Source organism: Balaenoptera ricei, chromosome 11 (assembly GCF_028023285.1).
Source record: "Balaenoptera ricei isolate mBalRic1 chromosome 11, mBalRic1.hap2, whole genome shotgun sequence".
Classification (NCBI taxonomy): domain Eukaryota; kingdom Metazoa; phylum Chordata; class Mammalia; order Artiodactyla; family Balaenopteridae; genus Balaenoptera; species Balaenoptera ricei.
In genome coordinates, this window is record NC_082649.1 from 67,580,846 (window position 1) to 67,593,599 (window position 12,754).

At 38.8% G+C, this 12,754-nt stretch overlaps 1 protein-coding gene across 1 annotated transcript in view; it reads right to left on the bottom strand.

The window, feature by feature from the left end:
- PRKAR2A (protein kinase cAMP-dependent type II regulatory subunit alpha) overlaps positions 1-12,754 on the bottom strand; it is an 83,319-nt gene that overhangs the window by 42,391 nt on the left and 28,174 nt on the right. The window lies entirely within an intron of this gene.

Below are 12,754 nucleotides of genomic sequence, written 5' to 3' on the forward strand. Positions count from 1 at the left end.
CTGGGGAGGGCCCTCGCACAGAAACGAAGACCCAACACAGCCATAAATAAATAACTCTATAAAATAACTTAATGAGGGACTTCCTTGGTGGTGCAGTGGATAAGACTCCTCGTTCCCAATGCAGGGGGCCCAGGTTTGATCCCTGGTCAGGGAACCAGATCCCACATGCATGCCGCAACTAGGAGTTTGCATGCCCGCATGCCACAACTAAGAAGCCCACATGCCACAACTAAGGAGCTGGTGAGCTGCAACTAAGGAGCCCGCCTGCTGCAACTAAGACCTGGTGCAACCAAATAAATTAAAAAATAAATATTTAAAATAAAATAAAATAAAATAATTTAATGAGTATTACACTAAAATAAAAAATTAACCATGAAGTTATACTCTCCCTCAATACAGGTGGGTTTTCTCCACCCACAGTCACTGTATTAATCAGAAAAATTGATCACATTTTTAGGTTAAAACAAACAAAAAAAAGTTTTTTTGCTAATTTTTCCTACTTTTCACCTATCATTCCTTATGTTTGATGGTTTTCTAAATTCTTACCACTGAACTATATCATTTAAACAAGGTGGAGGGACTTCCCTGATGGCGCAGCGGTTAAGAATCTGCCTGCCAATGCAGGGGACACGGGTTCGAGCCATGGTCAGGGAAGATCCCACATGCCGCGGAGCAACTAAGCCCATGCAGCCTGTGAGCCACAACTACTGAAGCCCACGCGCCTAGAGCCCGTGCTCCGCAACAAGAGAAGCCACCGCAATGAAGGGTAGCCCCTGCTCGCTGCAACTAGAGAAAGCCCGCAAGCAGCAACGAAGACCCAATGCAGCCAAAAATAAATAAATTTATTAAAAAAAAAAACAAGGTGGGGTTTTTTTACCTTCAAACATTAATCTGATTAATTTTATTTTAAAAATATATAAAATATGCCTTATAACGCTCCAAAAAAACAGAAATTTGAGGATTAGTGAAAAACAAATTGAAGACGGCTCAGAGAGCCAAACTCTAATGCATGGTCTCTGAAACAAACATAGACCCAGGAGGGAGGCAAATGCTCATTCATCTTAATAGGATTAGGATTATCTTTTTGTGCAGCACAGGGTCAAAGTCATGTTACTGGAACAAATAGGCAAATAGTCAAAAGAAAACCCCAGCATTCCTGAAAGTACCTACAATAGTCTGTCACTACTTCCTCAATAAAAAGTGGATTAGTCAAAATTAATCCATCCACCAGGAAAGGAAGTGATTCAGTTCAACAAATATAGGTAGAGTACCTAGTACATGCCATGCACTACAGTAGACAATTTGGGAGACATTAGTAAACAAAACAAAGATCCCTGATTTCATGGAGCTTGCATTCTAGCTTGAGAGATGTGGGAGAGTTTCCTTTGATCATTTGAAACACATGTGCTTGTCACTCAGTTAGACGGATGAAATGTACACCAGCATAAGCCCTCAACCCAGGCCTCATGAAATTTCCATAATTAAAACCCCATCAAATATTAGTATACAACCTAAAATTATAAAGTACACAGTGAAACAATTTAGTATGGGTGCTATCAGGGGATACTTCAAACAAAGGGTTAGATATCAAGATTATAGAACTATCATAAAGAAAGAACAGTGTGTTTAAAACAAAGACATAAAAGAAGGAATCAAAATTTTAAAATGCAAACTTAAAATCAATACTTTCATATATCATGCAAAAAAGACAAAATGATTTTTTAAATTCCTAAAGCACTCCCTCTGTGAAAGAGTTCAAAAGTACTTTAAAAAAAAAGGTGACTTGCAGTGTAAAATGTAATTAAAAACACAAACATGCTGCCTGATAAATCTATGTGTTGTTTCATTTTAAATTATTACACATCTTATAAGCTTTTATAGGGCCAGAGGAAACAGCTGCAGTTGGAGCAAGATACAATGCCAAGGCACAGAGAATGTAATTAGTGACTACAGCAGACAGAGACCATCTATTGTAATTTCACCACTGCTTAAATAGCCCAAAACAGAGCACATCAGAGTTTATGTGGGTCAAAGTATTCAACCAGTATAAGTATGAGAAGATCTTCCAGCAGAAAACAGTGCCTAAAATGCTCTCCTTTTCTATTATAAACAAATACATAGGGAATAGGAAGACTTAAAATTTAGGTTACCTGATCTGAAAACATGTGCCTCAAAAATATTAACAAATGCAATCTCAGTGGAAACTAAAAGTCATTATTCCTGATTAAATGAACTCATAAATGCTGACATACCCTGAAATTAAAACATGGTTCTTTGAGCAGGTAGAATATTTTATGTGGTGAATATTAAGAACATGCTGGAGAATTTGAAAACATTTCCCAAAGTCTCTCCTATTTTAAACTGAAACATGATGGACAAGATAATAGAATCTTCACTATGAACATGGTAGGATACGGCATAAAAACCTGGAGAACAGGGACTTCCCTAGTGGCGCAGTGGTTAAGACTCCGCCCTCCCAATGCAGGGGACCCGGGTTCGATCCCTGGTCAGGGAACTAGATCCCACATGCATGCCGCAACTAAGAGTTCATATGCCACCACTAAGGATCCGGCAAGCCACAACTAAGGAGCCCACGTGCCGCAACTAAGGAGTCCTCAGGCTGCAACTAAGGATCCGGCAAGCCACAACTAAGGAGCCCACCTGCCACAACTAAGACCTGGCGCAACCAAATAAATAAATGTTAAAACCAAACCAAACCAAACCCGGAGAACATAATCCAAGCACAGCTAGGGCAGGGCAAAGCTCAGGACTCAAGATTCTACAACTGCTGTGGCAAATAGGCACACTCAACTTAAAGCTGGGCTGGTAGGATGTTAGCAACACCAGCTATGTACAGAGGCAAATAACAGAAGCAGGGCATTAATGAGGGCCTTGTGTTTGGAGGACCTCAGCATAGTAAAACATAGCACAGAACAGTAAATCTCAAAAGTGGACTACAAGGCAGCTGTTAGGGCAGGCCCATTAGAGTCGTTAATCACAACAAACGGATTGCCAGGAAGGGCTGCCACCAATGGGTGGCAATTGTGCTGGGCCTCCGTAGGCGGGGGTGAAAGTGCATCTCTGGGCAGATGAAATAGCTTGACGAAAGCCCCAAGGGCAAGAAAGTTTTTGGAGAGTGTAAATGTCCCAGGGTGCCTGGAAACATAGATGAGGGAGAAGCAGGGTGTCAAAGGAGGAACACTCAATGATGCAAGAAAAGTCCAAGAAAAGTGCCGAGTAACCCATTTAGGGTTCTGAGACCCAATCAATAAACTATGGGACTCGTTGGTTCACAATTAAGAAAAAAGACAGAGAAGGGAAGGGAAGGAAAACAGAGAAGACAAAAAAAATCTACCATGATTTCACACACAAATTCATTCTGCTTTCTCTATGGGTCAGAAGAGGGAAAGAATGCTACTATTCTTTCTTTTTAAATTTTTTTTTTATTTTTAAAATTTATTTATTTATTTATTATTAATTTTTTTGGAGTATGGTTGCTTTACAATGTTGTGTTAGCCTCCACTGCACAACAAAATGAATCAGCCATACACATACAGATATCCCCTCCCTTTTGGACTTCCCTCCCATTTAGGTTACCACAGTGCATTAGGTAGAGTTCCCTGTGCTATACAGTATGTTCCCATCAGTTGTCTATTTTATACATAGTATCAATAATGTATATGTGTCAATCCTAGTCTCCCAATTCCTCCCACCCAACCCTTTCCCCCTTGGTATCCATACATTTGTTCTCTACGTCTGTGTCTCTGTTTCTGCCTTGCAAATAAGATCATCTATACCATTTTTCTAGATTTCACATATATGTTATTATATGATATTTGCTTTTCTCTTTCTGACTTACTTCACTCTGTATGACAGTCTCTAGGTCCATCCACGTCCTACAAATGACCCAATTTCATTCCTTTCTATGGCTGAGTAATATTCCATTGTATATATGAACCACATCTTTATCCATTCCTCTGTCGATGGACGTGTAGGTTGCTTCCATGTCCTGGCTATTGTAAATAGTGCTGCTATGAACACTGGGGTGCATGTGTTTTTTTGAATTATGGTTTTCTCTGGTTATATGCCCAGTAGTGGGATTGTTGGGCCATATGGTAGCTCTATTTTTAGTTCTTTAAGGAACCTCCATACTGTTTTCCATAGTGGCTGTATCAATTTACATCTCCCACCAAGTGTAGGAGAGTCCCCTTTTCTCCACACCCTCTCCAGCATTTATTGTTTGTAGATTTTTTGATCATGGCCATTCTGACTGGTGTGAGGTGATATCCCATTGTAGTTCTGATTTGCTGCTATTCTTTCTTCACTTTTTCATTCTGTAGAATCTTGTGCTGGTTAAACTAGGTACACGGTCATCAAAGTTTAAAGCAAAAGCTCCAATGGTGTGTTTGCCTTGGTGTGGTAGTTTCTGCTGGTACATGTGACCATGTGCTGATAATGAGGCCCATCCCATTGAGCCTTTTCTCTAGTCTGTCCAACAGTTGATATCCATCTTCCCACTATCTACCTACAGAAAACTCCTATCTGACCCTGCTAAGGCCTCTAGTTATATAATTCACATACCTACTTCCTTCCAACACCAAGCTTCCCAAATGAGCTGTTTTGTGAGTGGACCATTCTTTTTTTTGAGGCTTTTGCAACCTGGCTTCCAACTATTATTAAAGTAGCCTCTTATTGTAGTAAATCTGTTATCAATTGTATACCAGTAGTTAAAGGATATCTTCCAAATTTAGCCAGGAATTTTTGAATTTTACTAAATAGTATTTTTAGTTATCTATAGAAATGATAACATGATTTTTTACTTTACCTATTATGATGAATTATATTAACTGGTTTCCTATTTTTTTTAATTAATTAATTCATTTATTTTTGGCTGCATTGGGTCTTCGTTGCTGCTTGCGGGCTTTCTCTGGTTGCTGCGAGCGGGGGCTACTCTTCGTTGCAGAGCGTGAACTTCTCATTGCAGTGGCTTCTCTTGTTGCGGAGCACAGGCTCTAGGCGCGCAGACTTCAGTAGCTGTGGCACACGGGCTCAGTAGTTGTGGCTCATGGGCTCTAGAGTGCAGGCTCAGTAGTTGTGGCGCACAGGCTTAGTTGCATCGCGGCATGTGGGATCTTCCCAGACCAGGGCTTGAACCCATGTCCCCTGCATTAGCAGGTGGATTCTTAACCACTGGGCCACCAGGGAAGACCTAACTGGTTTCCTATTATTAGTTTCCATAGATCATGCTTATGTTTCTGAATAAAACATACTTACTTGTTAGAAAAATAAAGTAGCCTCTTCTAAAATCACAACTTTCCTCTACATTGTTATTCTATATTGATTATTTCCTCTATCCTTGAACTAAATAAAAATCATTCAATATTGGCTGGTGCCAAATACATATTTATTCATTCAACAAATAATTACTGAGCCCTTCTAGGACAGGCACTGTGCTACCAGTGGGGAAATAAAAGTGATTCAGATATGGCTCCTGTGCACAAAGATCTCAGGAGCTAGCTAACCAGTGACCCAAAATAATCATATCATAATCATAACATGTGATATATACTACTACAAAGGCAAGTATAGAGTGCTCTATGAGCACATACGAAGAGTATGTAGAGAAAGTGAAGGAAGGTCTGGGTCTACAAAGTAAGGTCTAAGCACGGTTGGGATGGAGTTGAGTGAACCTATGATTTCAGGAAATGAAAGAAGTATATGATATGGCATGAGCAAAGTGGCAAAACAGCACAGAGATGAAGGTGAAGAGGTGAGCAAGGCCTATTTTGGAAGTCATGCTGTGGCAGGGCAATATTCAGAAGTAATAAACTAGTTATTTCTACGTATTTTCTTTTTCCTCCAGCTGCGGGAGAAGAGCAGGAACAAAGATTTAAGTACCTGATAAAGAGTTCCTTGGATGTGACTGCAAAACCAGAAGGGAAAATCTGGAGAATAATGACCAAGACTTAATGAGAGATGAAGTATTAACTGGAAGAAGAGAAAAGAAAGGATTACCTACCCCAATAATAGGGAGTGTCAGGAAAGTCCTCCAGTATAGAATACCTACCTATCTTCTTGCTCCACTGATTCCCAACCTGGGGGCCCTCTACTTTCCCACAGTCCAGAAGACCTATAAGACCACTGGGGAGAGGATGGGGGCTTGGACACCCCCAAACAAGGTGGAATGGAACAGAACCACTTGGAAATGTTCCCTGTGAGTGGATCAGCTATGGACACAGCACTTCTGTTACAATATGAAGAAACTGGAGTGAAGGGAGTCATCGCAGACTGGATTTTATAAAGATCACTCTGACTGCAGCTGGTGGAGGAAGGAAGCACATTGGCCAGAGATTTACAGAAGATTAAAATCTATCCAGTTTAGGGATAAACTCAATGTTTGCACAATAAAAAAAAAATCAAATAAAATTATATACCTACAATTATAAAACACAAAGTATTCAATATGTGTATCATTCAATCTATAAATAAGGGTGCTGTCATGGATACCAAAATCATACAATGTCAGAGTTGCAAAGTATCTACAAATTCATCTAATCTGGCCATGGCAAGTAGGTTTCATCTGACATGAAGACTCTAATTGATGTCACTGGTCTATCTGAATCATCCTGACTCCCTCCTTTCTTTCATTACTCACATCTACTTCATTAATAATTCCATCTGTTCTCCCATCCACTTTATTTCTTGAATCAGTCTACCTTTCTCCATATCCACTGTTACCCTAGCCTGAAGTGCATCATTTCACGCTGGGATGATAGCAACAGCCTCCAAACTTGTCTTCCCAAGGCCCATCTTGTTCCACATCAATCTATTCTCCACACAGTTATCAGAGTGATCTTAAAATTTTGGAAGAAAATCTGGTAGTTTCTGTCAAAATTTTAACTGTGAACTGTCTTTGACCTAGTAATAATTCCACTTCTAGGAATATGTTTTCTATATATATATATATATATATCACATAATCACTATAGTATTGTATGTAATAGAAAAAAAAATGAGAATAAAAGTTGTCTAGAAAAAGAAGTTAAGGAAACAACTGGTATAGTCAGAGTACAAACCTCTATGCAGCCGTTAAAATTTAGGGTGCAACAGACCTATATGAACTGCCAGGGAGACCTTCAAAATATATTGTTATGTGAAAAAAAATTTGCACAAGCACTATATGAAATAACTCTAATTTTCTAGAATTTTGTCTTTAATCAAACTTTTACATATCACAAATTTAAAAGCCAATCAGTACTATAAGGCTATAACTAAGAAAACAACATCAACAAAACGCAGCAGTCTTGTAATCCATCTCTCCCTACTCACAATTCCTGCTCCCCAGCGGCAAATGCAGCAACTCTTTGGGCTGTTGATCCTGAGATTTACTTTATATTTTCAAATAACACAGTTACACTACTAATTCTATGTGTTTTAATTACCTTTTGTCTTTCAACTCTAGAAAAGAGTAGAAATAGGCTTGCAAAGTAGCAGGATAGGATGACCTGGACCCCTGACAACTTCATGAAGCTCCCTGTCCTACTGGCCCTGAACTTTAGGCTTCCTTTAAGTGCTATTATTTTGGATTTTCTGCCACTCACAGACAAACTTAATCTTTTTAAAATTGAAGTATAGTTGATTTATAATATTATATTAGTTTCAGGCATATAACATGATGATTCAATATTTATATAGATTATACTCCATTTAAAGTTATTATAAAACATTGGCTATATTCCCTGTTGCTATACATTACATCCTCATGTCTTATTTACTTTATACCTAGTATTTTGTACCTCTTAATTCCCTTCCCCTATCTTGCCCCTCTCCCCACTGGTAATCACTAGCTCTCTATATCTGTGAGTCTGTTTCTGTTTGTTATTTTTATTTATTTGTTTTATTTTTTAGATTCCACATATAAGTGAAAACATACAGTATTTGCCTTTCTCTGTCTGACTTATTTCATTAAGCATAATACCTTCCAGGTCCATCCATGTTGTTGCAAATAGCAAAATTTTATTCTTTTTTATGGCCAATATTCCACCGTGTGTGTGTGTGTGTATGTATATACACTACATCTTCTTTATCTAGTCTTCTGTTGATGGACACTTAGGTTGCTTCCATATCTTGGCTATTGTAAAGAATGCTGCTGTGAACGTTGGGGTGCATATATCTTTTCAAATTAGTGTTTTCATTTTCTTCGGCTATATATATGACAAACCTAATCTTAGTAAATTCAGAAGCCAAAAGGAAATTCTGCCGATCCAGATGACAAAGAATGCTAGAAAATGTGGAGATGGAATAACAACATATAACATTTATGTGCCAGGATCTGCCCTAAACACTTTATGGTTATAAGTCACTTAATTCTCATACAAACCTTATGAGGTACTACTTAGATAAAGAATTTATGGCAAGAAAGGTTAAATAACTCACTCTGCTAACAAAGGTGAAACCAGACAGGGTGGCAGACAGTCTTAGCTTTACAGCCCATGCTCTTAGCCATACAGGTAGCTATGGAAGGACAACATCTAAAATCACCCTGGGGATGCTAGCAGGGTAACTGGGTAACACTCACATTCGTGCAACTTTGAGAAAGCACCTTCTTTCTTGAAATGCCTAAAATGTCTTTTAAAATGAAGTTAAAAGCCCCCATTAGGAATTTGCATCTGGAATCTTAACTGAAAAATTTCTGAGGCTAACTCAGTTTATCAAATATTAGTACTTACAAACTAATCAAAATTTACTGATAAACCAGGTCCAAAACTGAGTACTTTTCTAAGGTCAGCATAAAGTTTTTTTTACAACTTTTTTTTTCACTTAAATTAATTTTAAGTACAAAGACTGAGTCAATATAAAGAAAAACAGAAGTAACCATAACTGTACTTGGCCATAGCTTAACCTCTCAGGGGGGCCTGGGGCTGCAATAGCTAGAGACAGGAGGAGAAAAAAATAAAATAGCTTTATTTTTCTTAACATAACAGATTTATAGAGATATAATTCACATACCACATAGTTTATCATTTAAAGTGTACAATTCAATGGTTTTTAGTATATGCAAAGAATTGTGTCTCCATTACTACAATCAATTTTAGATTTTTTTCATCACCCCAAAAAGAAACCCCATACCCATCAGCACTCACTCCCCATTCCCCCCCCTTAGCCCTAGGCAACCAATAACTTACTGTCTCTATAGATTTGCCTATTCTGGACATTTCATATAAGTAGAATACAACTGGCCTTTTGTAGCACCTATCAGTACTTCATTTCTTTTTGTTGTCAAATATTATTCCATTGTATGGCTATACCACATTCGTTTATCCATTCATCACCTGGTGGACATTTGGGTTTTTTCCACTTTTTGGCTATTAAGGATAACGCTACTATGAACATTCGTGTGTACACATTTTACGTAGATATATGTTTTCATTTCTCTTGGGTATACACCTAGGAGTGAAATTGGTAGGTCATACAGTAACTCCATACTTAGCTTTTTGAGTAACTACCAGACTGTTTTCCATTCCTACCAGCAGTGTATGTGGGTTCCAGTTCTTCCACATCCAAGTCAACACTTGTTATTATGTCTTTTTTATTATAATAATAAGTGGGTATAAAGTAATATCTCATCATGGTTTTGATTTGCATTTCTAATGACTGATGTAAACTGTTTTATTTATTACTGCTAAAAATCCTTATTTTTGAAGAGCTAACAGGATTTTATTCACTATCATCTTAAAAAATCAAGTCTGCCCCTCTGTGACCTGATGTTGAAAAACAATTCTCAAGTCCATGATCAGTAAGCCAGTCTGGACTTCACGATCATTGTTCCCTTGCTGGCCTTGGACCTTTGTTCTTCAAAGGATCTGTTATAACAGATGTGACAAAACCCACCACCTAACAAGAAAACGTAACTCATCATAATAAAAATCACTAGCTGTTCAACTGGTTCATTAGCTTGTGCTTCGCTACCATTTCTTTCCATTCCTTGATGGCTAGAGTTAGTGTGCAAGTTATTTAGAGCTACAGAGCAAAATCTGAGATACAGGTAATTTTTAAGACCCAATTTATAAACCTGAAGCCCAACACAGTCAAATTTGATTCTACATGCCATTTTTAGTATAATGGTGATCTACTTCTCTGAATCTATCTCCCTCTCTCCCACCATCCCCAAATACCTCTAATGAAGACAAGTGCTTAGGGAAACAGCTTTTGGAAAAAAAAAAATCTAAAGAAGGTTTAATTAGATAAAAGATTCTTTATTGGGGCTTCCCTTGTGGCGCAGTGGTTGAGAGTCTGCCTGCTAATGCAGGGGACGTGGGTTCGAGCCCTGGTGTGGGAAGATCCCACATGCTGCGGAGCAACTAGGCCCGTGAGCCACAACTACTGAGCCTGCGCGTCTGGAGCCTGTGCTCCGCAACAAGAGAGGCCGCGATAGTGAGAGGCCCGTGCACTGCAATGAAGAGTGGCCCCCGCTTGACACAACTAGAGAGAGCCCTCGCACAGAAACGAAGACCCAACACAGCCAAAAATAAATAAATAAACAAATGTGGGGTTTAAAATGTTCTGATATGAAAAGAGTACTTTAAAAAAAAAAAAAGGTTCTTTATTATATTAAATTGGGCAGTTGAAGATTATGTGAAAGCAGAAAGGCACCTTAGTACTCTCATCTATCTTGTTCAATTTGTTCTGGCTAATCAAATGTTCTATTATGTAGAATTTCTATATAAGATCAACAAACATGCTCCCTAAACACTAAAATTTAATTGGGTTGATTCCCAAACCTTCTTGGTGAATAAGTGAAAAACTAAAGTGAGGGTAAAGGACAACCAACTTTTGGCTTGGATACCACTGAGATGGAGAATAAAGAAAGTTCTGAGGCTAGTGACGCTGACCAAAAATGGAGTTAGACGAGATGTGGTCTATCTTTTTATAGACATGCTCCATTTAACCTTTTTTCTTGAAAAACCTTATCACCAATGACCAGCTTCATTTCTTTTTCATTTAATAGAAAAAAATTTACATGGAATGAGCTTTTTTAAAGTATTAACTATTTTATAACTGTTTCTACCACTTTTGCCACTTTTATGGTTGATATCTTGCTTCTTGTGGGGTGAAACTATAACACATTTAATGATCTAAACTAAAGGAAGCCAACTCCAAAAAAAAGCAGGAAAAGTTGGGTCATTCTTATTTTCTTCAGGCAAGGAGAGAAGTCTAAAAAGTATCAATGCTGACCACCTGTAGAAACTAAGTAACATGAAAAAGATGGTAACTCTTTGCATAGTGAGACTTTAACTTTATAAAAGATACAAAATAAACAGACATTTCTAAGCTTTTGAGATCAGCAAATTCAGAAATAAATTTTCTTAATGGTATAGGCAGTTTGTTTGGTAAAGCACTGTGGAGGCATCCACTGGATAATAAATAAAGCTTTCTCTTGAGTAGAACTCAGGCACCAGATGCAGCTGGGCCATGCTCCTCACTCCCTGGGCGGCTGGCAGCTCACTGTCACCCTCTGTCCCTTCCCCATTCTATTGGATCTCCCTGACACCTAACATTGTGGAATAGCCCTACTTTTGAAATTCTCCTTTCCACCGTCTTGGCCAAACATTTTCCATGTCTCCTCACACCTTTCTGGTTCCTTTCTGGAAGTCTCAGGCTTCCTTCTTGGGCCATCTTTTCTGCACAACTTTTGTAGCAGTGTCATTCTGTTCCTACACACACACACACACACACACTCAAATCTATTTAAATAGTCCTACCTTGTTCCTGAGCTCCAGACTTCTATTTCTAGTTGCCTCTGGGGGTTTGCACTTGAATCGTTGAGGCCAAATCTGTACAAGGTCTCCCTGTCACCATCACCACCAAAGTTCGTCTCTACCTTCTCCCTCCGCTTCACCGCATTACCCTTCCCACCCCCTACCACACAGGCACACATTCAATTGGGCACGAAGCCTTGCTGAGCCTGCTCCTGAAATCTGTGTCTACTCTCTATGCCTCCTCTAGCCTCTTTAAAAGAACACCCCCAGCAAGCACCCCATGTAGCTTCCATGCAGCTCTGGAAATCTTCCAAGTATAGACTACTAACTACATCACTCCCCTGATAAATAAAATCTCTGACAGCTTGCCATTGTCTCTGCATAAGGTCCAAAATATTTCTTTCCAGGACTTTTCACAATCTGACTTTTATTTCACTTTGCTAATCTTAATGCCTGCCACTTCCTGCCTCACCAAGCTACAGATTTTATAATGTGAGGTTTCTGTGCCCTTGCTTCTTCTTTAAACCAGTCTACAAAAATATTCTTGTCTTTCTGTGCCTGGCAAACAGCACTTGCTTTGTTGGTCTTTGTTCCCAGGTAGAAGGGGAACTTCTCAAAAGTAGTGGTCATGTCTACCTCATCTTGGAATCTCTACAGTGGCCTTGGAATCAGTACAGTGGCCTGACACACAGTAGGCACACAGATGTTTGAGTTGGAGTAGGGAATGTGTTGCTGATATCCTAGAACCAATATTTCTCAAACTTCTTTTTTGACAGTAAAAAAAAAAATTTAATGTATAGAAACTGAAAGTAGAATGGTGGTTACCAGAAGGTGGGGGTGGGGGGTGGAGAGGGAAGTTGTTGTTTAATGGGTACAGAGTTTCAGATTTGTACAATAGAAGTGTTCTGCATATTGTCTAATTTTCATGCTTTCATTCATTTACAACATGCGCCTTCCCCTTACCCTTGCAGGTTTCCCCTTTCCCTTGTAGGTTC